The 26815-nt window shown below is 44.1% G+C and overlaps 1 protein-coding gene across 6 annotated transcripts in view; it reads right to left on the reverse strand.

Moving 5' to 3' along the window:
* Positions 1-26815, reverse strand: part of GLI3 (GLI family zinc finger 3) — a 257010-nt gene that overhangs the window by 179409 nt on the left and 50786 nt on the right. Inside the window, exon 1 of one of the 6 annotated variants that reach the window (XM_064169914.1) lies at positions 17155-17181. The exons of the other annotated variants lie outside the window; for them this stretch is intronic. The gene's annotated coding sequence lies outside the window, so the exon portion shown is untranslated. Of the gene's footprint in view, positions 1-17154; positions 17182-26815 lie in introns of those variants that run through there. 6 annotated transcript variants of the gene reach the window in all.

The raw sequence follows: 26815 nt of genomic DNA on the forward strand, positions 1-26815 counted from the left end.
GCAACCAAAGTCCCAAATCCTGTGTGTCCTAGTGAACAACTCGTAGCTGCTGGCACAGAAAACGGGAGATGCCAAAGTCCAAGATCTCCGTGAGTGCTATGCAGCCAGTTACTTCTCTGACTTCCTCCACCTGTCTGTCTACTTGTTTTGACTCTAAGCTCTTCACACAGGAACTGTCTGCTATCAGGGACATATCCACAACTGAGCAAAGTGATGCCTGTCAGAATGGGTCCACCAAGAGCACCACAAAAAACTTTTCCAGGCTGCACAATCTCGAGTCTCTCAGAGGTGTATTGTGGAGTCTGTATTTGTTACCCAACGCATGAGCAGTTACTGTTGCAAAGAAATGATGTGCTGACCGCTAGGTGTAAAGATGGTGAGGTGTCAGGATTGAGTCTCATAAAGGAAGTGCAGGAAGTTTTCCCTTGGTTGCCACGTTTAACCAGCATCCACAATGTTTTAACATAGTAATCTCTTGAATGCAGGACTCCAAATATTCAGCTTTGCCTTCTGATTTTCACCTGACTCTGCCTTCCCTCACTGCTGCAGAGGCAGTTCGCCTGGACACAAAAAAGGCTGTAAACTGTTAAGTATTTCCCTCTACCTCCATTGCTGTTACCTTTAACAGTGACTAGGGAACATCACTTGAGTTGGGGGCTGCCTGGTACCACTGGTCTCCTGATGACACAGAGAAGGAAAACCACATCCACTCTATCTAGCTGGGAACATCATTAGTTTTTTCTTTTTCAATTCAGGATCCAGTGATGATTGATGAACTGCACAGCACAACTGCCACTGTTCCTAGATGAGTTATTAAAGTTGTGGAATAATTAAATCACATCTTGTCTTTATTTTTACCTAGGCAGGACAATCTTCATGTTAGAGTAATGCAGGCAAAAATAAAAAGCAGAGGGAAAAAAACAACCCTCCAGATTTTCCTGCTTGCAGAGCTTGACTTCAGAGAGTTTTGAAGCAACCCCACTGATGGGAGACAAAACTGAGGAAGGGCTGTTTTGAGTAAGTGTGGGTGTTTGTAAATAAGGCAAAGGGTAACCTTAGCAATCCATGAAAAGTTCTCAAGCATCTGTGCATGGCTGGGATAGGTTTAGATTTCACCTTTTGAATTTTAACTTACATTGCCAGAACGTTTCATTTCAGACTTAGAGGGGGCTGTATATACTACTGAGGGCTAATAAGCTTTAAAATGCTGCTGCCATCTCTTAACAGCTAACAAATCCGGAGAGAAAATCAACCACAGAACAGAACTGGGACAAGGGAATTGTTAACAAAAAGAAAATACTTCTCCCTTCAGCTCTACAAAGAGATCACAGAACAGTTCTTTACTCAAACCAGATTTTAGATGCTTCCTTCCGTGCACAGTCCATATGGCTTGCATCTACTTCTCCTTTAAAATGGAGTTACATTTCTTCCTGTTAGTAAACATAGCGAGGCTTCTTTGAGAACTAACAACAACAAAACTTTTCCTGCTTTTAATGTAGACTGAACACAGGCATTTCAAACAGGCAGTCGTTTCCCTGACCATATGCACGAAGAGGACGGCTCCGCAAGAAGTACCAGGTAAGAACACCACTTGCCATAAACCTATGCAAAGTCCTTGGTTTTTGCCCAGCCAGCACCTGTGGAACTCTGCATCCACACTTTGACAAAGACTGAAGTTACTTTGACAAGAATGCCTGTGTTACCTTTTCCCTTTCATGCTTATTTTCTCACCTTTCTCCTTCTTCCACTTTTGTCTTTCATTTGCCCCCCCTTTACTCGCCTGTTTTCCCTTACCAAAAGGCCACTGCTGAGCATAATCCAAAATTCAACCATGTGAGCAAACAATTCCTCCCCACTGCCCTATGCCCCCCTCCTCTGCCATCCTGAAGGCACTACAGTCACTCAGAAAGAAGAGTTGGTAGTGATTTTAAGCAAAGCTAACAAATGAAGTACCACAGACTCTCAAGCTTCATGCTTCCAAAAGAACACAGCACAGTCTGCCCGCTCCAACAACAGGCTCTGAAGGATTTCATTTCCTTCCCAACTGCCTCAGCTTGTTTTCAGACACAATAGTGAATCTGACCACACATAAAACCAACTATGCAGAAGTCCAGATTACTGGCAATGCTATTTGTCTGGTTTGCATAGAGAGTGAAAAACCACCAAGAAATCCACACAGAAAAATGCATGAAGATGGATTCAGCAGTTGTATCTTGCCAGTATTAAGGATAGAGCTGGCCGGCAGAAACCCAGTAGTGAATGAAGGCATAACAGAGATGTAGAAAGATAACAGAATCTGGGGGCAGCTTATGCAAATATAGCCCTAAAAATGCTCTCTGCTGTATGACAGCAGTGTGCTGGGGGTGAAGTGACACAGAGCAAAATCCCAGCCAACCGCACAGGCTGCTCGTCTCTGTACATGGCACTGGCCTTCTCTGGCAGCACGAGCCTGTGGTGGAAGATGAGAAGGGTGCTAGGCAAGACAGGTCTATGAAGGCACTGAAGTTGAAACACTCTTCAAGTAAACTCTAAAAAGCACACACCCAAGAGAAAAAAAAATCTACAGTAATGGCATCCAGCACTATCTTGGTGACAACTGCATACAGCACACTGAGCTTGGAAGCGGCCAAAACAACAACCACAAGCCAGTAGTTCTGAACAAAAAGGTCTGATGTACCCCCCCAACTCCTACAGACTAGTTATTTGATACTAATTGGGCTCTGCTAACAGCACAACAAGAAAAGATTGTACTGTGGGGCCAGAGACAGCAATCATTTATCTAATCTTAACGTAGACCTTCGTTATCACAGCTTGGCATCAATATAGTACTGTCCTCTGAAAGCTTTCCACTCTGGTATTTCCACAGCGCTACCATACCAATCACAATGACTTCCTCTGAAGCACCCAATTTTCCCAGCAAAAGGCATGGACTAAATAATGACACGCCTGAAGCTCTCTCATTAACAACCTTTTTCATCTGTCCATCCACTCATCCAAAATAAGAGCATGCAGCACATTGTTTCAACCATTGCCCACATCTCCTCTTCCAGTGGCCAGGCTGCCCAGACACCACTGCACAAACCAGCACCACAAGGGCATCCTTGTTTTCATGGGTACCATACATCTCTCGGCAGAACTGCAAATCAAATTATGTTTCTTCCCTGTCAGAATAGATACAAATAAATAAGGTCACTGTTTTACTGGGTTTGCACACAAGTGTATACCACAGACAGTATCCTCACTGATATTTTACTCCCAGCCTTTAAGTCTTGTCAATATAGAAGTATTTTTCTTTCAAAATAGATGCCCACCACAGTATCTGTCACTGTAACAACAGCAACTGAGCTGTGCTCACACACCATTTGGAAGGGCCCTGGCTAAATTGCTTCTGCTTTTATTGAACTCCTTTCTGGAAATAATCTGGCCAACAGGTCTTTTGTAGAAGGCAGAGTGCAAGCAGCCCAGTGAGAACACACACTCGAATGCCTCCTACAAGAAACTGAGCGAGTGAAGAACAGCCCAACCCGGAGAGGGGACAGCTAGAGCAGCCCACTGAAATCAAGGCAGCGCCACCCATTAACAGAAAACAGATCTGTGCAGTTCCCAGGCCACTGGCCTTCATTAGCTCCCAGCATCCAAACCACATCATTGCTTAGAAACTCTCCTCAGAAGCTGTAACTGAAGCAGCAAGAGAGAAGAGAGGCAGAGTTCAACGGAGGACTTCTTTATAGACCCTGACAGCTATCTCTCATTAGCAGAGATGAACATTTCTTGGAATCAAGAAGACAAAATTTGAGGCTAAAGGAAGAGCAAACTTGGTGTCACAGTATCCAGCAGGACATCACTTTGAAGTGTTGCTTCTTTGAAGTACAGATAGTAACTGCAGATATGTGAGATTCCTGTGAATGAAACTGAGCAACAAGGAAAGGCAAAATACTCCTGGCATTCCTGAAGCATGCCAATAAGCAAGAAACTGCAGCTAAGCTACAATAAGTATGCTGCTACCCATGACACTGCAGTTCCTAGAGCAAAAGGAGAATAAGACTTAGAGAGGAAGAGTTTTAAACCAGCACTACCCTGTAAACTCCCCTTTTTTACTTCTCCTTCTATCTCCTTTGTGTCCTTTCACTTAGCATGTAAAAAAGGGAAGCAAAACAGCAAACTGGAGAGTATAACTTCACTGAAGTGTCATATCAGCTACCTGCACCAGCTCTCCAGGACAATACATCACCTGATTATGGACACAAATTCCACATATTATTAGAGCTTGCTTTAACATTGAGATTGATAAAGATCCATCCTTCCTACAGCAAAGCTTCAGCACTCAAGATCCCTCAACCAAAAGCATCACATTCTGCAAGACCTCTAGATTTTCCCGGAATCACAGAATGTCAGGGGCTGGAAGAGACCTCAAAAGATTATCTAATCCAGCCACTCTGCCAGAACAGGATCACCTTTTCCCAGCAAGACACTGATAGCCAAGCTCCAGGGATGCCTCTGGATGACATGAGCTCAGAACTCAGAGCCCAGGGTTTGGAGTAGTGCACAGCAAGGCAGAGAGGTTATGTTTTCAGTGGTAAAGCTGGAACCATTCTGGCAGCTGCAGTTTGTCAGAACCACATTCAAGGCACTCAACATCATTTTCCTTCAAGCTCAAGCCCACAGAGTCAAAACGTCTTCCTCTGTGGTGGCAGTGGACATTGCTACCAAACTAAGTTCCACACAATCCAGAAAGCTCAAAAACAAAAGAAACCTTGGTCCGAATGCAATGCTTTTAAGTTCAACGTTTACTCTGTGTGACCTCCTGTGCATCTGACACACAGCAGCTTGATATCCCAGGTCAATATTAGTTCAGAACAGTCTCTATTTTATGCCAACTGCTCTTACATCAATTTTGATCAAGTCAGATGGAGTTGTTGCACCCAAAATCCAAATGTTTTGTTTTATACCTTTCCTGTACGACTTGTTAAAGGCTCTGCACTGTTAAGCATCTGGCAAAAGTTGATTATGCACCATTAAATCTCTTCTTGCACAGGAGCATGAATGGGTTCAGGGCAGCTATTAACATATGCCAAGGTAAAACAGCATCATCCAATGAGATCTCCATTTGGGAGAGCATCTTAAACATTGAAAAAAAACCAAAAAGAAAACACCTATCTTTATCTGTTTGATATTGAACTTCTTCATTTAACATCTGTGCCGTTATCCTTCCACTTTACAGAACTTTCCCTCCTTCTGAGGTGAAGACAAAATGTGCAGCCTGATCCCTTAAGAGGAAGTTTTCAGCAAGTCTCATGCTTGATTGACACAGCAAACTCCATCACCATTTGGTGACAGATGAAGAATGCACATTTGATTTACACAGGCTGAAGAGCTGCCTCAGAATACTGAAAATCCCACAAATCATTCATGCCAAAAGAGAACACAGCAGTGTCTCAAACTTCTTAAGGGGCTGCTCAGAACTTAGCCATTAGATTAGAACGGAACATTCTTCATATTTACATAAAACATTATGACAGCAACTACAAAAACATCACAGAAAGCACACCTCAGCCAGCTGTTACCGAGGCTCTCCTTCCGCTGACCTCGCATTGGAACGGATAGCAAGTTACCCATGGCACAGCAATGTGTCCTTCTGGCCAAGAAGGCCAATGGGACCCTGGGGTGTATTAGGAGGAGTGTGTCCAGCAGATCAAGAAAGGTTCTCCTCACCCTCTACTCTGCCCTGCTGAGACTCCATCTTGAATAGTGTGTTCAGTTTTGGGCTCCCCAATTGAAGAGGGACAGGGATCTGCTGGATAGAGTCCAGCAGAGGGCTACAAGGATGATTAGGGGACTGAAGGACATGGCTTATGAGGAGAGGCTGAGAGACCTGGGGCTGTTTAGTCTGGAGAAGACTTAAGAGGGGATTTGATAAGTGTTTATAAGGGCCTGACGGCTGCCAGGAGCAGGGGGGACAGGCTCTGCTCACTGCTCCCTGGGATAGGACAAGGAGCAACGGATGTAAGTTGCAGCAGAAGAGATTCCACCTCAACACAAGGGGGAACTTCTTTACTGTAAGAGTCACAGAGCACTGGAACAGGCTCCCCAGAGAGGTTGTGGGGTCTCCTTCTATGAAGACTTTCAAGGCCTGTCTGGATGTGTTCCTCTGTGATCTGTGTTTAGATAGTATTGTCCTGCTCTGGCAGGGGGGTTGAACTCAATGATCTCCTTGGGTCCCTTCCAACCCCTAACATCCTGTGATCCTGTGAACATCACCTGTCCAGAAAGAATAACTCTATGTATCTTCTAGCTGTGCCTACTGCACTTGAGCAGCTTCACTCAAGCAAGATGCCACTAAGTGACCAGACAGCACAGCAGCAGCCGGTCCACAGAGGTGCACCTGTTCTTCTGAGAAATAATCTGGACTACCAAAATATTCACATGGACCTGTCCACTCTGGGCTACATGAAGAGAAGTGTGACCAGCAGGATAAGGGAGGTGATTCTCCCCCTCTACTCTGCTCTTATGAGACCCCACATAGAGAACTGCAGCCAGCTCTAATGATCCCTGCTGCAGCAGGTTGAGAAGGGGGCCTCAAAGATGATCACCTCCTGTATGAGGACAGACTATGAGGGTTGGGGCTCTTCAGCCTGGAGAAAAGAAGGTTTCAGGAGACCTTATAGAAGCCTTTCAGTACATGAAAATGGCCTACAGGAAAGCCAGGTAGGGACTTTTGACAAGAGCTTGTAGTTATAGGACAAGAGAGAATGGATAGAAGCTTGAGAAGGGCAGAGTTAAGACTGTGTATTAGAAATTAATTCTTTACAGTAAAGGTGGTGAGACACTGGAACAGGATGCCCAAGGAAGGCATGGATGCACCCTCCCTAGAGGTGTGCAAGGCCAGGCTGGACAGGACCTTGAGCAATCTGGTCTAGTGGAAGATGTCCCTGCCCACAGCGAGGTGACTGGATCTAGATGATCTTCAAGGTCGCTTCCAACCCAAACCGTTCTATGAATCCATGAATGAATTCACAAAGTTACCACACACACAGAGGTATCTCTTTTACACCCTTCACAGAGTTTCACAGAGCAAGTAACTCCACGTCGTTTACAGCCTCCAGCGCAGGAGTCACTAGCACCTGGGTGATGATGTTACCAACAGAGAAAGGTAGCACACACAGTATGATTCTGTCGACACAAGTTAATGAAATGTTATGAAATACTACATTATAGGATTTCAGTGGACTCCAAAGAAGTCATCTCTTCATCTTCCTTGCCTCCCAAAGGCATGCTAGCACACATGAGTAGCCAAATACCAAATCCTGACCAGTAACTCATCGTGTAACACACATGTCATTACTCTCCTCGCTGCAATGAAAACCAAAAGCTGTTCTTCCCCTCACTCACCTCATCCAGGCTGCAGGGAATAGCTGTGGGAAGAGCTTTAAACTTAAAAAGAAAGACAATTTGTGTCTCCATTAGCTCTTGAATTTATGATCAGTCTCAGCAAGCTGAACTGTTCTGTTTCTGAAGCTACTCCAAACACTACAGTATGACTGCTCCAAAAATACTCCAGTTGCAGTTAGGAGAAATAATCCCCATGGTTTGTTTTGTATGTGAGAGTAAGGGCTGACCTCTTCCTGCAGAGCTGTATGATTCCCAGAAATGTGGGCACAGAGAACTCATAGGGGACTGTCTCTTGCAGCTTTATACCACAGAATAAAACCCAGTTAGACTCATGCACACCTTAGTTAATCACATTATGCTCATTGTGATTTTCAAGGAACCTGGTGGTAGCAGTTTATGAACCATGACACATTTGTTCTGAACCACTTCTGTTTATAAACCACCCAGACCCCAACAGTGCTACTGGTCCTGCACAGAAGGCATTTCATGCCACCAGTCCTGTTCAAGAACACACAGTTCAGGCACTTTGGCTTTCACATAGCTCTCTGTGGTGTCCCTTGCCATTGCTGTACCTGCAGACAGCACCTTTTGTACTGCCACATCAATAAGAACTCTTCACCAGGTCATACTCCTACGTGCAATCCTCAGAGCTATCGGCTTCTCTGCTGACTTAGCCCAAACCAGCCTCCAGGATGGCAGCAGAATGAGCAAGAGAAGCTGCACCACACCTGGATGTGGTCTAAACGGAATCTCTCACTTTATTTTGGGGATATTTCTGTTAGCTTTTCCCCACTCTTACGGGCAGGGCACTTTTGGGAAAAGAATTAAGAGTTTTCCTGCCAGCTTCACATGGAAAAGAGCAACTGATTAGCACAGTGAAATGAAGGACCACAAGAGCAGAGCAGCAGGCAGAAGTGAGGGGCATGACAACTACAAAATAACCTTTCACTGCACCTCTTAAACACATTCTGTACATGTGCCAAACTTTGTACCATCTTCACCTTACATCAGAGTGCAGCCCCTTGACAGTCACGAGAAACCTCAGCATTTACAGAACTAATCAAAGTCTAACAAGCCTTGGCAGAAACTCATTTAAGAAATCCACTTATCCTCCTATCAACATTTGGCATGGAAGTAAATGCTTCTAAAAGGAGAAAGGGTTTTATTTGGGCACACAGGCGATCAATAAACGAACACAAAACACCAACACATGCTGTGTGCTTACTGCAAACCTTGCAACAATGAGGTCTGTATCACCCAAACCATGCCTGAAATCACACAATGCCTACAGCTTATAAACATCACCGTCATGTGCCTATGCAGCGCTGCAGTGCCAGTAGCTGCAACCATTTCTGCTATGTGATTCATGGGTTTTTCTGTGCTTTGTGTATGTTGGCATACCTTGAGAGCATGCTCAGTCTAGTCTGGTGCTTGTTTTTCATTAGATGGGAAGAGGTTTTAAAAGAATAAATATAGCTTCTCATCAGAGCCCTGAGGCACCCACTCATCACCTTATCTTGTCCCAACCAATTTTTGAACAGAGAAATATCATAAAGAAGTTCTCACTTTGCCAACTGCATCAAAGATTTCAGGGATGGTGAATGAACAGAAAGAAAATCTGATATACATACTTCCTTCTTTTTTTTAATGGGCTAGCAATGTCACCCACTCCATTCTCCCCATCCTGCACAGTGACCAGAGTCAGTTCATTAACTCAGTGCTCAAGATTCTCACTGGAAAGGAAAATACCACTGTAGAGGTAGCAGAAAAAGAGAATCTTTGATTGATCTCTAACTCACCTGAAGAAAACAAGACTTGTATTTCCAATAAGAATTGCATTTCCATACATAAGACAGAACTGAAGAACAGCTCTAAAAAGCTCTAGGAGTAGAGAGGGAAGAGAATTTTGTTCCAGTTACACATCAAGCTGTAAATAAAACACCAGAGACAGGTACTGTTGGAATCAAGTAAGGCCTCAGAAGTGCAGGACAGTCTTAAATGGGGTAAACTTGAAGAAATGGGAAGAATAAGGAAAATTCAAAGCGAGCATATGACAACACGCAGACCAAAAACAAACCAACCAACCAACCAACAAACCCTCATGAAGAGAGTAAACAAGAGGTGGAACCAACAGAAACCTGGGAAAGGGAAATAGTTAGAAGGTCAGAAGATGGCAGCTAGAAGGGTAACACTAGAAAAGCAAGCAAGGAGGGGATGAAAACTGAAGAGGCAAGGGCAGAAGGAACAGAAAAGGCCAGTCTTGCCATGGCATGCACAAAAGGATAGTGAGAGGACCAAAAAGTATCAGACCTGAAGTGCAATGTAAAAAAGTAACCTACTCTCTAAAGAGCTGCACTAAAAATAGGCAGGAGGAGCAGCACATGCTCTTCAAAACCTGGGCCACATTATGCCCTGTCAGAGTTGAAAACTCAGCAGCTCCTCCTGCTGTTTTTCCCTTCTCTCCCACTTAGGCAGCCCTGTCTCCCCACCTGCAGCAGAGCATCATCTTGCACTAGTAACAGCTCTTGTCATCCTCTGCTGGGCAACTCTACTGGGAACTCTGCCACCACCCAGCCACCAGCAGCTGATTTATGCTGTTTTTGTAAATCCTGCTGTACTTCCATGTTTACCACTACGCACTACACCACTCATCACTTGTAGGCTGAGCATAATGAGAGCTCTAGTGACTCTCAAAATACTCACAAACTGAGGTTTCCTGGCGTGAGAGTCATCGGTTAGGGCCTGCCTGAAGACTGCCATAAAGAAAAATAAAAGGAAAGAAAAAAAAAATCTGTGGGAGAAGTTATTTTTGTTTCAGGTTTGTTTGGCTTCCTTAAGAAGAGAAAAAAAAGAGTTCTACAGACTCCTTATGCATGAGGTTGCTACAGCAGAATGTCAAGCTGTGATCTCACCAGCTAGTCCAAGTTAAAAACACTCATACAGGCTATTTTTTGTAACTCTCCCCATCCTAACCAAAACATCTGACATCACTCTTTCTATAGGTGTAAAAATGCTGCCTCTCTTTTCCACACACAGTATTGAATTACTTCATTAATCAGTCAGAAAAACTCGTTTGAGTTTGAGAAGCAGGAAAAGTAAGGCTAGAAGCTGAGGTTCACTACGTTAAATCAACAGTATGTTGCTTTGGCATTCAATTCTCCATTTTCCTTCAGACTTAAGCCTCTCTATTCTATACTTTCACATCCTTGGGGATCTTCTGTTTGTTCTTTCTAACCTCAGTTCTTTTACTCTATTCTCTTCTCTGTTTGGCTTGTGATTCACCACAGATGTTTTCTCCAAACAGTGCTCACATGTTCATCTTTCTCTTCCTTGTAAGCTTATGTCTGCCTTCCTCCAGCTATTTGCTCTTTCTTTTATGTCTCTTATTTTTAGCTTTCTTTTGGCTCTTTTACCTTCTAACCATCATCACTTAAAAAATATTCCACCCCCCCCTTTTTTTAATTCAGGTATCATTTCCCTTACTTTGCAGGGAAGTCATCATTTTTTCTTCATCTTCTCTCTTCTACCACTTCCCACCTCATTTTCCAACCCCAAATCCCAGTCCTCCCAGTTTTAGATTGAGCCATAACTCCAGCAGTAAATGCAAAGTGCAGGTAGAAAAGATGAAGCAAAGCAAGTAGTGAATACAGCTCCAGCCCAAGTTCCCCAAGTCAGAACTGGACTCCATCCCTTTCTCTGAACCAGACCAGCAGCTGCCTGGCTGCAGAAGTGCCTGAGCTTGACCTCCTGTTCCACACGGTAGGTCACTCCTCTTTGCTCTCCCCTTGCCTTGGCAGAAGCAGCAGCTACAGCAAGGCCAGCCCGGTCGATACTGCCACATCTGCCAACATCTCCATCTGTAACACCTGCTGCCTGTTACCACAAAGGCAAAAGGCCTGGGAGGGGAGAGCAGCAGGAGCTCAGAGTAGTCTTGCAGGAGGGTGCAGCCCACACACCACCCTGTGCTTTCCACTCCTCCACTTCCAAGAAGGTGGGAGCAAGAGCTTAAAGGGAACCTCCCTCCTGCAGGCAGCTGGTGGAAACTGCTGCAAATTGTTTTATTGTCCCAGCTCCTCTCCTCCTCCTTCTGCCAGGGTGGGTAAGGAAAGGAAAAGGCTCTCATTTCCCTGGTGAAGTGAAGCAGTGTGATATCTGGCTTCAGAGTAAAAGCCAAGTCCTCTGGGAAGCAGCACAATGGGCCACATGCCCATCAAGGTGCCATCTTATACACGTCAAACAACCCCCTGTAAGCTAAACTCTCCCTAAACAAAAGAATATTGTTAGATACACAGTTCTTCCTTTAGAAAGGAAAATGACATGCCCTGAAAGAATAGAGACCCAAGTCACAGAGCAAGTTGATTAGACTCAGATTGCAACTGGTTTGGTCCCAGCTCTTGCTCCCTACAAAACAAGGCTGCCTCATTTTAACCATGAGACAGCTTAATATTTAACAGTGATTCTGTTTTTCCTTTTAAAGAAGCTCTGGCTAGTGTAAGAGTTCCTTTTACTGCTCAGAAGCAATTAAGGACCCGCATTTACAGGCTCTGTAAAAGCTGTGCTCAGTGACTGAAAGGCTGTGTGGAGCTGATTACAGCCAGGGCAAATCACCACTCCTTTTAAGAAATTTCAGGATCCTGCCTCCTGCTCAAATAATCCTGGGGAGGTCTCAGAAAGCACTTCCAAAGGGCACACCACGCAGAGAGCTATGAGCTAAGCACTGGAAACTTCCTTCCACTCTAGCTCAAAACCAGTGTAAACCAAGAGAAACCATTCAGTGAAGCAACACCAAGATAAACCTGATCCAAGTGGCTGAAGGAGCACAGCCCTGGCAGACGAGTTTCCCCCTCGCCTGGGCTGGCTTTATGATCAATGGATGTCATTGTTCTCACTGCTGACTTGTGACTTCAGTGACATGGAGTTCCACGAGCAAAAATGATCCTCTGTACAATAAAGCCTTCCCAGGGCATGCCATCATTTCTACAGATGCTAAACCAATCTTGGCTAGCCTGCTAATGCTGCTAGCTCCCAACCAGCATCTAAGATGACCCTTTCTGCACCCTAGCACAACAGCCTATCTAATTTTGACTCTCAGCAGTCACTGCTCACTCCTCTGTTTTTTAGGTCTGGAGACTGAGATTTCTTGTTATAAAAATAATTAAATGTCATTTAAAAATCTTTCTCGCTGATAAATAGAGCTGTAATTGCACTGGACTAAACCAGAGGGAAGAAATTCAGTCTGTGCTCCCCAGCAAGATTCTCAGTGAAACAAATCAAGAAACACTGCCTCCAACTCACAGAGCTGTGGAGCACAGATTCTTCCAAACTCTCAAGATTCATCAGGGCAAAATAAAATCATAGAATCAAGCAGGTTGGAAGAGACCTCCAAGATCATTCAGGCCAACCTAGCACCCAGCCCTAGCCAGTCAACCAGACCATGGCACTAAGTGCCTCATTCAGGCTTTTCTTGAACACCTCCAGGGACGGTGACTCCACCTCCCTGGGCAGCCCATTCCAATGCCAATCACTCTCTCTATGAAAAACTTCCTCCTAACATCCAGCCTAGACCTCCCTCGGCACAACTTGAGACTGTGTTCCCTTGGTCTGTTGCTGGCTGCCTGGAAGCAGAGACCAACCCCCACCAGGCTACAGCCTCCCTTCAGGTAGTTGTAGACAGCAATGAGGTCACCCTTCTCCAGCCTCGACACCCCCAGCTCCCTCAGCCTCTCCTCACAGGGCTGTGTTCCAGGCCCCTCACCAGCTTCGTTACCCTTCTCTGGACAAGTTTCAGCACCTCAACATCTCTCTTGAATTGAGGGGCCCAGAACTGGACACAGCACTCAAGGTGTGGCCTCACCAGTGCTGAGTACAGGGGCAGAAGAACCTCCCTTGTTCCAATGGCCACACTGTTCCTGAGCCAGGCCAGGATGCCATTGGCTCTCCTGCCCACCTGGGCACACTGCTGGCTCATCTTCAGCTACTATCTACCAGTACCCTCAGGTCTCCTTCTTCCTGCCTGCTCTGCAGCCACTCTGTCCCCAGCCTGTAGCACTGCTTGGGGTTGTTGTGGCCACAGTGTAGGGCCCTGCACTTGGCCTTGTTAAATCTCATCCCCTTGGCCTCTGCCCACCCATCCAGCCTGTCTAGTTCCCTCTGCAGGACTCTCCTACCCTCCAACAGATCCACAGCTGCTCCTAACTTGGTGTCATAATCTGAAGCCTACACAGCAATAGGTTGTTCAGCCTGTTCCTTCCATACAAAAGTGATTCTTTTGTGGGGACAAGTAGTCAACACATGCAGCAGCCAGGGACTTTTCCCCAGTGCTCTGGTGATTCCTGCAGAACCAGAACAGACTGGAAAAAAAACAAACCAGAAAATATTTATACTAGCTTCCAGCTAAGTATAAACTGAAACACCTGGCATTATTTTGATTTTAACTTGCAAGTACAATGCAGTGATAACATAAGATTGACTGAGCACAGCTGGCATGGCTTCCCAAAACAACATGCTTTAATATTACCAGCCCCACAGGACATATCCTTGAGTGTTTCGGGGTGTTCTACACACAAAGTGTAAGGATGCAATCTGTCTTTTGATTTCAGTCATCTTGGCTTGCATTTGTGCAGTACCATCCACCTGCAGCAGTCTGGGGGCAGCTGGGATGACAGCATTGTGGTCAGGGTGAAAGCCTAACAGATCAAGCTTGAGAAGGTGTCAAAGTGTTTGAATCCCTTTGGGTCTGGGTGAGGTTTTTTGTTAAAAAGGAGATGAAAACAAACACATGATGGGTATTTCCAGTGCAGAGGCCATTGTCATGTTCAAAGAGAATCATCATCAGGCTCTGTGCACTGATGCAGCTCTGTTTGTGCTGCAGAGAACTCTCACTGATTTCTGTGGAAGCAGAGTCCAGACAACACAAAGTATAATCCCACACCCAAAGGTTTTCCAATGGAGGAACACTGAACAATCTCCCTTGTTTCTCATCCTTGTGCTCCTGACTTCAACAAGAGTGGACCCTATGCCCTCAATCCCACATTGCCCTTCAGTGGCAGACTGACTCCTGACCTTTTTTATCACCATTTCAAACCATTTTTAGCACCACCTTTAAAAACCAAAAACGATACACGAGAGACACAGCCCAAGTCAAGCCCTGCATCAAGGAAGACCATACTTGTGAAGTCTAAGGTTTTGTGTAAAACTCAATTTAACTCAGTTTAATGTTACAACATCCCTACCATCATGGCTTATATCAAGGCACAAAATCAAAGCAATAAAAAAAAGAATGCAAATGAACAAGAACGATGTGACAAAAAGTACCAACCTCACTTTGCTTATGACTTCTGTTCAACAAGTGTTCAGCTTGCACCAACTCTAACCCAGTACACCTGAGGAAATCAGTTTAAGCTCATTATGATGGAACAGTATTAAGACCAAAATTTATTTATATGCTTCTTCATTGAAAAAATACAAACCTTGAGATAAAAGAGATCTACTAAAGTGATTATTTCAGCCTCCAGCCTGTCTATAGTCTACGCACACACTTACATTTACACACTTAAATAACACAGCTCCCTTCCAATCCAAATCATTCTGTGAATGATTCTGTGACATTTGTTCAGCAAAGAAGCTTCCCTAGAGATAACTAAAATTCTTTTTCACTGTTGTGAAATAGGACAAACGGGAAAAGGACTGATCCTAGGCATTAAGTATCATCACACAACTGCACTTCTCTACTAGCAGTGTGTGCTCAAAACATAACCAAGTCAGACTGTCATCAGTGGAAAGCATAAATCAGCTCTTCATAGAACTAGATGATCTTTAATGTCTCTTCCAATCCAAATCAACCTATGTATGAATCTATGAAATTTGTTCAGCAAAGAAGCTTCCCTAGAGAGAACTAAAATTGTTTTTCACTGTTGTGAAACAGGACAAATGGGGAAAGGACTGATCCTAGGCATCATTAAGTATCATCGCCCAACTACACTTCTCTACTGGCAGCATGTGCTCAAAACATAACCAAGTCAGACTGCTGGCAGTGGAAAGCACAAATCAGCTCTTCGTATATGGGGAAAAAAATTCCTTACAATTCTGCTGAGGGAAATAAAGAAACCAAGCAGGAAAGAGGAGAGGGAAATGGAGAGCAAGCCTCTGTGTGTGCATAAGGAATGTGGGCTCAATATACAACAGCACTAAATGTTTTATCTTCCAACCAAGTTGCCACAAAAGAGTCCTGATGAACATTTCATCCCAAAAGCACCACTATACTAAAAGGCCTTAAAAAAATCTACATTTAAATGGAATAATAATAATAATAAAAAAATATACAAAACCATCTTCTAGGCATTCCCTTTTAAAAGCAGTAGGTTAAAGGTTTGATTTATACACTTTATAGTAGTTACACATTGCCTTTGTCACATCCCAGTTTGACTGTGTAGCTTCACGTTTATGCACTGGGTGAAGACAATACCATTTCTGAAGTGTTAAAAACTCTCTTTGCTACATATAAATGCTAACATTTAGCCTTTTAGGTGTTGCTTGCCTTTTTTTTTTCCCTTCCCCTACCTGTTTCCCTGAAAAACTAACACATGCTGCAGGTTTGAGTTTCATTTGACAGTAACAGCACACCAAAGTGTTTGCTGGGCTATCTACTAGATTCATCTGTTATCATTCGGTTACATGATCTGCAAGGAGGGAAAAACACACTCAGAGTTATGCAGACCAGCATGGCTGGTGCACCACAAGTGCCATGGGGACTGGTTGTGATTTTTACTGAACTCCACATGGAAAATCTTTGGCTTTACTACATTTCAAGAGTGCTGAGTGTTTGCACAAGCAACGTTGTTTGAATTATCTAAGCTCTCTGCTGTGCATCACCTGTAGACTTAGTAATTCCCACTCCATGCAAAAGCCAACTAAGTACTGAAGATAAAATCCCACACTTTGTAATCAGTTGTTCCACAGCGCAAGGCAGCACAGAAGGGGCTCACAAGGCAGCCAGCCTCCACGGGATGCCAAAGCATTCAAACTGGGGCCCATCTTCTCATCTAACCCCCAGTGTTTACACAAGGAACTGGTGAGAGATACTCAGCAAAGACACCAAGCCACAGGAGAGCAGCCAACACTTAATAAATGCAAAACACATCACAACCTAAATATGTTAGCCTAAATGTTGAATGACTCCTAATTATTTATAATCAGCAGTCATTAGGAGTCATGCTTTTCCCCACTGATTCCTGCAGCAGAGAGGCAGCAAGCGTGGAAAACGTGTTAGCATCCTTTCTGTGGGCCAATTGCTCCTGTTCTCACAGAGACTCAGCCAAAGCCCATTAGGAAGGTCCTAGCCTCAATACACTGTGGATCAAGCCCTGAGCCCCAGAGAAGCCTCCAGCTTCCAAGGTTATGCTCCACCTGACTTTACAGGCAGAGGAAGAAGACACTACAGCTTCTTTCTCAGAAGGCTTTGAAGCTTCCCCTGAAACACAGCAGAGGTTAAAAGCTCTGTAACACCCATCTTATCTGCCACAGACTTGCAGAGTGGTGGCCACCTTCTGCAGAAAGCAAGGGAAGAGTGATGCATTTCTTCATAAACCTGAATGGTGATGACAACTGACAGACACCTTTCTTGATGCTGCTGAAGATTCCAAAGGGGGAAACCAGCCAGCTGTGTGTGAAACACTGGAGAGCCACTGTGCAACGGTTTGTAAATAAATGATCTGGAAAGTTGTACAGAGTTGCTGAAAAACATCTTCTTTGCTTCCAGCTACTTACCACAAGCTCATAATCACTACACTTCCAAATCTCCAGGAATCTGCATGGCAAGATACTTGATGACATAGAAAATCTCCCTTTCATTCATGCAGCAGCAGCAGCTCTCAGACACAACGCTGGCATTTATTCCCCGAGAAGTAAATATTGACTTAACAGCAACTCCCAGAGCATATGCAAAAGCCATATGAACGATTGCTTCTGCCAGTGCAGACTCAGAATGACACCTGCCACTTTATTCTGACTCGTTCAGCTGAGTAAATCATGAGAGAGAAATCTCCTCTTACATCTGTGATTAAAAGAAGCTGAGAGATTCTCCTTAAATTTCACCTGACCTGTTAACTCCGTTCTTAAACCAACACTCTACATACAACATCCTAGTCCCACTGAGACATGAGCATACATATAAATGATTCCTGTGTGAGGAACATCCACCAGCATCTAAAGAACATTTTATACTTTGTGGGGCTGGGATTTTTAGGTCAGGTCCTTATCTTCAAGCAATCGCTGTGCTGAGTTAATTTTACAGTAAAGGGCTAGATTATTCAGCTCAGTGGGTTCTAAGCAAGGAACAAAAGTGACTTCTCAAGGAAAAGGAATGGAGTCCACCAGTTAAGGAGGCAGCCAGAAATTAAGATAAGAGATTTGACTGCTATACAACACCACAAGGTGACTGGTGTCACCTCAGCTTAGTGACCACTGTCATTACACAACCTGCTTTCCAGTCTCCTCTTCACACCACCCTCAACGGATTTTCTGTGCTGCAGGTCTTACTCTGTCAGGAGAGCATCCCTTTGCTCTGCCTGAGAGAAGCCTCCATGGATCATGAATATACTCTAACAAACAGGGGGTTTTCAACTCTGAAACATACCACAGGATGTACTGTCCTTGTCACAAAAGTCCTCAGGGCATTCCAACCCTCCACAAGCACTGTAAAATGCAAACAACTAACATCATCACACTCAGTACGCTATTGGAAGTGTTTATGGCCAAACTGAGAGCAACTCCTGACATAAAATCAGGACAGCAGCTAATGAAGCCGGATTGCTACCTACCGGTACAGACTTCTGAGACCACGGCTTTATGGCTCTGTGTTAAGTAACCTGAGCAGAAGGATGCAGTGATAAATGGAGGCACATGTAGGCACACCAAACATGCTTGTTTGCTGCTTCCAGTAAGGAATCTGCATGTCCATTCCTAAAAAAGAAGGGTCTGCCTCCATAAACAGATGTTTCCCCGGGCTACCACCACGTCAAAGACAAGAAGAGGCAGTCTGCAGTGCTCACAGTTTCAGAGCCATTTCATCTGCCCCAAGAGTGAATTAACAGCACCAGTCCCAGAAGTGTGATGCTCTCAGGAACTCTCTTCTGACACAAACAGCTGCCTGTCAGAAATAAGGACAAGACCTCAGACCCCATCTTAACCGCAGCACAGCCAAGAGCTGAGCATACACCTGCAGAGATAAAATACCAGCACACAAACAAGCTGCGACGTATTGTTTCTTGAAACTTAACAAGAAGGCAGTCCAATGAGGGAGTCACTGACACATCCTTAATTATGCTGGCTCCACAACAAGTGGAACTGTCACTCAGGCAATTCCAAAAACATGGCAATTGCACAATAACTTCCAACTCAACCACGAATGCTCATTGGGAGTAACATACATCACACAATTTCAGACAAAAGCAAAGCAGAGAGTGGTAGCATCCTGATTTGGCCAAGGGCCTTAATCACTGCCTTTCACTAACCCAGAAAGGACAGACAGACACCACTACCTCCACCACCCATCCACTTCTGGCACCTCAGAGCTAAAGGGAGCATTGGGATACTCCTCCTGATACAACACGTTACAAAACAATATTCCCCAGAGGATACAGGCAGGCTTATATAAGCAGCAATGAAACTGGGCAGCCTTCCAGTGAACTCAGCCAACTGCCTGCAGTCTCTCATTTCAAGGTAGCTGAAATGCTGTGCGCTGAATAAAGTCATTTGATCCACATCCCATGCGTTTTAATAAAGAATGGGAAAGAACAGACACTTATTAGTATTAGCTAATTTTTATTTCCTAAAACACTGAGATGTAAAACCTCCTCCTTCTTTCCCCTGCCTACACAGTCCCTCTTAGTCTTAAGTCACTTACAGGCATGTCCAGCACTGAAACAAAAGGAAAGATGCCCACATGAATAGAAGCCTTCTGAGTAGTTGTAAAAAACAAAACTGGTGTACCAGACACCAATTAAAAAAAGATTAAAACAAAGAAAGTTTCATGAAAGCACTGAAAGTGGCATCTCCTTTTCCCTTTCCAGCTCCATCCATCTCTCCCTTTTCCTTTAAATTAACTGGGGTCACATGAGCCAACTCCACATTCTTTGCTGACCTCTAAACAGTAAGTTTAGACTGAGTGGATGGACCTCTCTAGACGAAAGGAACAGAGAAAGGAGCAGTGTTAGTTACCAGGTTTCCTTCAACTTCTGCACGGATCTTTTTTTTACGCCTTGATTTTGCAGCTTGGAAACTGATTCTGCCTGACCTCTCGAATGAGCAAAAGTCTACAACCTGAAGGCTCAGAGAGCTGGGCAACAGATTTTCAGTAAGATCATTTCATGCCTCTTCGAGGCTTCTGTTTACTTTAGTCAACAACCACCTAGCTTCAAGGGCTTTTTACATTTTGAAGAAGAACGAACTGTTGCTAAGTTCTGAATGCTCTCCCTTTCAATTGCGGCTTGATGGCTTGAGATTTACACATACTCCTGCCCTCTGCAACTCCCCCAGCAGAGCTCTCTCTATTGCTAAAGCCCAGCAAAATAAAGGCTTTTCCCTAGATTTCTCTAAATTTCTCAGCGTTTAGGTACGCTCCACATTCAGGTACATTTCATCTTCCAAGGGTTCTTGCAACCAGACTGCCAAGGACTTTGTTTCCACAGCAGCCGAGATTCCTGCAAATCCAGAGGCAGCTGTGCAAGGCAATATTGCATACAGGCAGATCACGCCTGAGACATGCAGATACGAAGGCACACACCAATCACATGCCCAAGGCAACCACACTTCCACAGAGGCTTAGCCAGTAAGTCTGTCTTCTCTAGGACTGCAAGAAGGCATCTGGCAACGCTGTGCCCACATCCTACTCTGTTCTTATAGGGGGCTGAGGTTCTGCCTTCATTTTCTAGAGAGCCTCAAGACCTCAGAGGGTAAGCAATGTAAACCCAACACAGTGTGCCTGGCCAAATGCAAGCACTAATGCAGCAGCCTAAATCATATTCAGACACTCCCAAAAAAACCCTCCTGTTGCCCTTCCTCTGTCTCTAACATTTATGTTTAAAGGCAACATTTTGCCGCTAATTAAGGAGTCTAAAACACAGAGGTTTTCTGAGATTCATCTGCTACAAGAATTCATGTTAAGTTACTATGAATTATGCTCTGTGCTCGCAGACAAGCTCTTACACCTCTGCAGTTGAAAGTACTGGTCCTATGAACAACAGCTTCTGTTTAGCTCTTAAACTACTGACTTCTGACATTCTTAATCCAAGTATGACAACCAAAAAGTTCACCTGAAATACATTTAAATGAGAGCATCACAGAGGATCACAAAGCTGTTTTGTTTCTTCCCTTGTTTGCTTCCTTCCCTTCTTCCTTGTCTTCCTTCCTTTCCTTTTGAGTCCTGATTATCTTCCTTTTTTCACTCACTCTCCCTCTCTTGTCAGTATCTGCTGGAATTTTCAATCTCTTTGCTCAAAGTTCTTACTCACTTATAAAAACAATTATTACTTTTTAAAAGAGTAGGTTTATTTTTAGCATCTGTTTTGAGCCTTGAAGATAAATGCAGCAATAAATCACAGTCCCTCGAAGTGTTTTTATTACTTGAGATGTTTTGGTATCCTTCATATTGAGGTTATTTCTCAGAGAAGAAAAAAATATGAATGATTTTGTGGTGCCAAAGGAAATCTATGCAAGGCTTTAATCCTGATTTAAGTTAGGTGGTTGAAGGAAAAGTCTTTGGAAATGTTAACAGCAAAACCAACCTACCTCCTCTTACTCTGTTAACAATCGAAGTGTTCAAAACAAAGCTGAGAACAGGACTTTTATATTGTTTCCACTCTGATATATGCAACATTAATGTCTATCCTGTCAGCAAACAAAAGGGTGTCTTGGAACAGCTATTTTAAGCTCGGAGAGAGTGTCAGAAAGTTATGCTGATGTACAAGGAAGTGAAAAGATTAAATAAAACTGACTATAAGTATTTTTCCTTAACCAATACTCAGAGAACATGGCACTGACTTAGACTGGGATAAATAGTGGGAATAAAGTTGGGAGAAAGCCTTTGAGGGATTCCACATGCATGTTTTTCTGGCAGAGGCAATGTGACACTGTACTCATCCTGGTGTTTGGAAGATGCCAGTTTCTATTCACTTGATCTCTTTAGACAAAGAAGTCTTTGAAGGCAAAAAATAATTCATCATACATATATTCAGATGAAAGATACTCAAAACAGTGATCAGACAACAGAAGTCCTGCATTGCTCCAAACAAAACTGTGCTGGTTTCAGCTCTCCTTTCCAGTAAGAGATATGTGGTTTGTTGGGAAGGCACTGAAAATGCCTCTAAGAAACTAAGAGCTTTGTAGCAGTTTGTGACCAAATATTTAAATGTCACTTGAAATAAAGATTGTCAGGCCACTGCTACAGAAGTCAACAATCAGTGTCAACAGCAGTTGTGTCACTGGCTCCGTGAGAGAAGCACAGTTTGTACCCAACCAAACCTCTGAAACCTTCAAGAAGTACAGACTACAAGGAGTCACTTTGATTATTACTACTGCATGGGAACAAAGGCAGAGTTTGTTTGGTGCTTTTCCTGGTAATATAGAAGAGCCTTCAGGTAGGACATTTGCAAAAGAAATCACATTTCCAGGATTAGGTCCTGAGAGAGCTTCAGGAGAAGTTATCTCAAGTTTCAGAGATGAAGGTTGTAATTCAGCGATCAAGGGTGTGGGGAGCCCAGATATCCCACCACTGACAGCAGACAATGGCTTGAGTGAGGAGACTGCAAAGTGGCATGCAAGACTAAATGTTCAAAGCCTGGACTAGCTACAAGCTTCTAAAATCCATTCAGTTCTTCAGTGAGATGTGGACTGGGACCTCACATGAAATAAAGTTCAGACTTACTACCAGAGAGTGAAACACAATTATTACTACAAATGCACCTTACTAAGCACCTTTTATGGTCTGAATTTTGTCTCGTTTCCAACAAGTGGGGATGCTGTGTGGATGCTGCAAGTCGTGTTCGTGAGCCCAGGAATGGGCATACGTCCCCTGACCCGCAGGGAGAGGACAGCTCTGCCTCTTTGGGGCAGTCCCAGAGGCACCAAGAGGGGCTGGAAAGCTCACTGTGTAAGGACGCTGGCCACAAGACACTGAAGCAGCAGGCTGCACTATAGGCAAACTAAGCTAAAAAGCTGAGGTGGGGAAGCTAAGCCTACACTCTCATACAGCAGCCACCACCCCTGCCAAGGTTGCCTTCTGGCTGTGAGAAGCTGCAGCACTTCCAGTGCAAATATCCCTGGAGTTGCGATGGAAAGGTGCCAGGCAATGCGGCCACCTCCAGAGCCCACTCTGCACAGAATCCCCTTGTGGTCAGCACCACCATCAGCCTGGAGGCTAAGGGCTTCATCTGCACTGGTGCTGAGCACCCCAGGGAGCCCAAACAACAACCAGGGTCCAGCCTCTACCCTCCTCCTCTCCAACAGAAAGACAAGCCCGAAAAGAGAGTCAGGAAGGCAGTTTATCAGAGTTAAAGTCGGAGCGAGCCGCAAACTCCCACAGGACGCGGAGGCTCACACGCGTCAGATGAAACTGTAACTTGAATATTAAACACATATATTTATCAAATCATATTTCTGCCAGAGAAGGCTGAGGACTGCCTGCTTATTTTCTCAACCTGATTCGCCATGTTTACAAGGGGTAGGAAAGCTGCTCCTATCAGCCACTCCATCTTTTTAGTTCTATTTGAATGATTTTGTTTTTCTAACGCTGCTAAAAAAACTGTAATGGACACCCAAAAAAAAAAGCTATCTATAATCTGTGAAAAGGCTCTCTGAAATCCATCAACTACGTTGTAGCCATAATTGCTTTCCTGGCTTATCAAAAAAAGGCTCATTTGCATTATCTGTTATCTTTAGATACCCATCCTGGTCTATAAACAGAGTTATCAATCCCGTTCAGAGGCCAGTCCACAAATTGAAGTTTTCTATGGAGGGAATTAGCTATAAACAAGCCCGAGGCAATTTTCTTTGACAGCCAATGGTAAACCATAGGAAGTAACTTTAATAGTGATTTACAGTTCTTCTCTGGTTTCCATCCAACTTTTTCCTTCTTGTGCTTCTGTTCCATCCAAAAAGGAATTTTTCAGATGTTCTAATTTCCCATTCAAGATGCAATCAATCCCAACTCTAGGTGTGTCTAATCCAATTTTTACGGTATGTTCATGGGCCAGCACCAGAGAAAAAGAACTCCCTTTTTATTTTCTTTCAATTGCCTCTGCTGCAATCACAAGACTTGTCATCTCCCGGTGTGAAATGCACAACAGTAGAAGGGGGAGAGAGAAGGAGATTTGAGAGAGAGAGAAATGAGCCGACCTACTGAAAAGAAAGGGGAAAAGAAATACATGAAAACAACATTAACACTTCTGAATTATCCTGCAGACTGAAAGCTTCCATTTACCAGAATTATTAATTAACTCGAGATTTTTAAAGCCTGTCCCGAGTTTTTAAGTTCCTCATTTAAATCACAATATGCTGTTGGAAGTGGGATATTTAGGAACGGACTCCAGCTTCACACCACCCATCTCCCTCATCTACACCAGAGGGAAGTCAAATCCAAGTGCTGCATGGCTTGCTCACGCACATCGCCCTTACACACAGGAGTAAACCCCACTGCCCAACCTCTCCCACCACTGGCACTCTGAGGATTGCTCCTCCTTGAGGAACGAAAACTCTTTTCCCCTAGCAGCTTAGCATACATTCTGGCTATCTCTGAACTTGCTTAGCATACATTCTGGCTATCTCTGAACCTCCAAGAGACGTACACTTCAAATATTTATTTTTCAGTCTCTAATTAAAAAATATCTCTAAGCCACTGACACAGGCAGTGGGTCTTAACATGCATCGGAGGCACAGCAAGGAAACAGCAAGCAGGGGCATGGCTCCTCTCTGGCTAAACTGCAGCACATGAGGCTAAAGCAGCCAAAACCCTACTGACAACAGAGAACTACATCGCTTTAAACGTGTGAGAGCAGCTGCTGAAGAACAGAGGAGAATTACACCCAAGAGTTTAGCAATTAATATCCCCAATTAATAAATATCCCAAATAAAAACTGTTTCCTTTTACAATAAACAAAAATACATTTAGAACTCAGACCATGAAGCCTCTGAACTCTTCTATTCCTCTTCTCTATATATACACATGTACACTAGAGGCATATATGTGTGCTTTTATTTATATGTATGTATGTGCATGGGATATTTTTCCCCTGATTGAAAGCTACCCTAATGGGTAGGCACTAATGGATTTGAAGTGATAAGGAAAAGGCGGACATGCAAAACGCTCCAGAACTTCTGTTCCTAATCAATCACCAGAGATCAGTGACACCATTCAAGCCTTTGATCAGAGCTCCCCTTTCAAGCTTAAAAAGGGGGATAGATTGACCCACACCAGCGGAGGGACTGAAGAAACACCTAGGATACAATTCAGGGTGAAATACGAGAATTCACCGGCATCTCTCTTCAGAAAATCTATCCCTTCCCACCTTCCTCAAGGAATACAGCACGCATTCCAGAGCAACCAAGCACAAACAACAGACTTATCCCCTTCCCCAATAATTAGAACACAGCCAAGGAAACGGCACATCACAAAACCCTTTCAGGTTTTATTTTCAAAGCCTGAGTATACGTTTTACCCCGAGCAGGCGGTTTGCTACGTTTAGTTGCATTTAAAAATCTTCTCGAGTCCATTAGTAAGACACTAAAAAAACTCCCAGAAGTGATTTTTTTTTTCCCAAAATGCATGAGCAGCTTTAACAATCAGAAGCTGATGCTCGTTTTTTAAAGGCGAAATAACGTTCAAGAGAAGCAGCATCACGGCAAGCGCTCGGTGCGCTTAGCCCCCCCGGCCTTTGTCCGCGCCAGGGCATTCAGACTGTTCGGATCACTAATCCCACTTCAGCTAAAATTGAGCTCCATTGTTTCTCAGTTCATCTGAGTTTCCATGGCACTTACTAGGACTTAAGTGTTATTTACTTAGCGCCGCTTGTTAAAAACAAAAAACACCAACCCCCAACTCTTAACGTGAGCATCAGGTTTGCTTTTCCTCCCCCCCCTCTTCTTTTTACTTTCAACAAACTCAAGATGCTGTCAGCATTTTACAGTCTCAGAGAGATGTTCTCTCTAAAAAGCTTCAAGAAAAGCAAAGTTGAAAATAGACCTGGAAAGGTTCACTTGATTGTTTTGGCTTGGTTTCCCCCCACCTGTTTTTTTTTTCATCTAATTGAGCTTCCTGAACAGCAGCAAAAATGTAGTTTATTATCTCCCTCATCAGGTGATCAATGATTTCATTAATAAGACAGATAACAAAACTGTCATATCATCGACACAGTTATGAAAGATGATCCTGCCTTCTTGCTCCATTTCCCAAGGTCTAGGATTCTCTGTGGCAGCTCTGAGTCCATTCAATATTTTCCAGGGACAGAGAAAAGTGAAAATCCATTTTGAAACCAATTTCAATTAGGATCCAGAAGCTGTTATCACAGGTGTCGCAGAATGGGCCCGTAAGTGGAAATGTCGCCTATCCATTCTGAAATGAAACCTTATCAGGGGCTACGAAGATGGCTGAGGACAGCCTATCTGTAAATTACTTTTCGTCCTGTGTTAACTCAACCCTACTTCTGTCATATGGAATTCTCTCCAGCCCCTCGTAATAATCTAATGACTAACGAGGCGCTGCACCACAACGGCTTTTATGCTGCCCGGGCTTCCCCCGCCGAACGGAACGGAACGGAACGGAACGGGGCCGCCAATGCAAATCAGCGCAGGCGGCCAGGCGAGCCCGCCGCTTGAGCGGCAGCACTTAAAGCTCTCCTCGTTTATTACCGGCAAGTAACGGGCTTGCATTCTGCAGCCTGTCTCCACCCAGTGCATTCCTGGTGATTTTTCAATTGCAAACTCCAAGGCCCAGTTATTTCATTAATTCAGCACCCAAGTAGTGAGGCTTTTCTCTCACATCTTTCAGTCTCCTTTTAGCAAATTATCCCATGACGGAGGATTTATTCAGTCAAAGACCTCGGACTTTGAGAGGCAACAAAAGAATCAAGAGACTTTCTGGTCCACCTGCCTGGCGAATGATGAGGCAGGGTAAAGCCTCCCCTAGAGAAACCAATCAAACCATTGTGTGGCACAGTCAGACCTTTTCAACTGTCAAGCCAGGAGAGCAGGAAAAGAGATGAAAGAACTCAGGATGAAGCTACCATTTACAGAACCATGTGGGAATGGTCTCCGAAGATTTAATAACTGGGATGGAACACAACTTTCTGAAAACTAAAAGAAAGGGTAGGAAAAAAAGAAGAGAGGGGAAAAAGGAGGAGAAGTAGGAAAAGAAAAGCGAGAGAAGAGAAGGAAGGAA

The sequence above is a fragment of the Pogoniulus pusillus genome, chromosome 32 (assembly GCF_015220805.1).
Source record: "Pogoniulus pusillus isolate bPogPus1 chromosome 32, bPogPus1.pri, whole genome shotgun sequence".
Lineage (NCBI taxonomy): Eukaryota > Metazoa > Chordata > Aves > Piciformes > Lybiidae > Pogoniulus > Pogoniulus pusillus.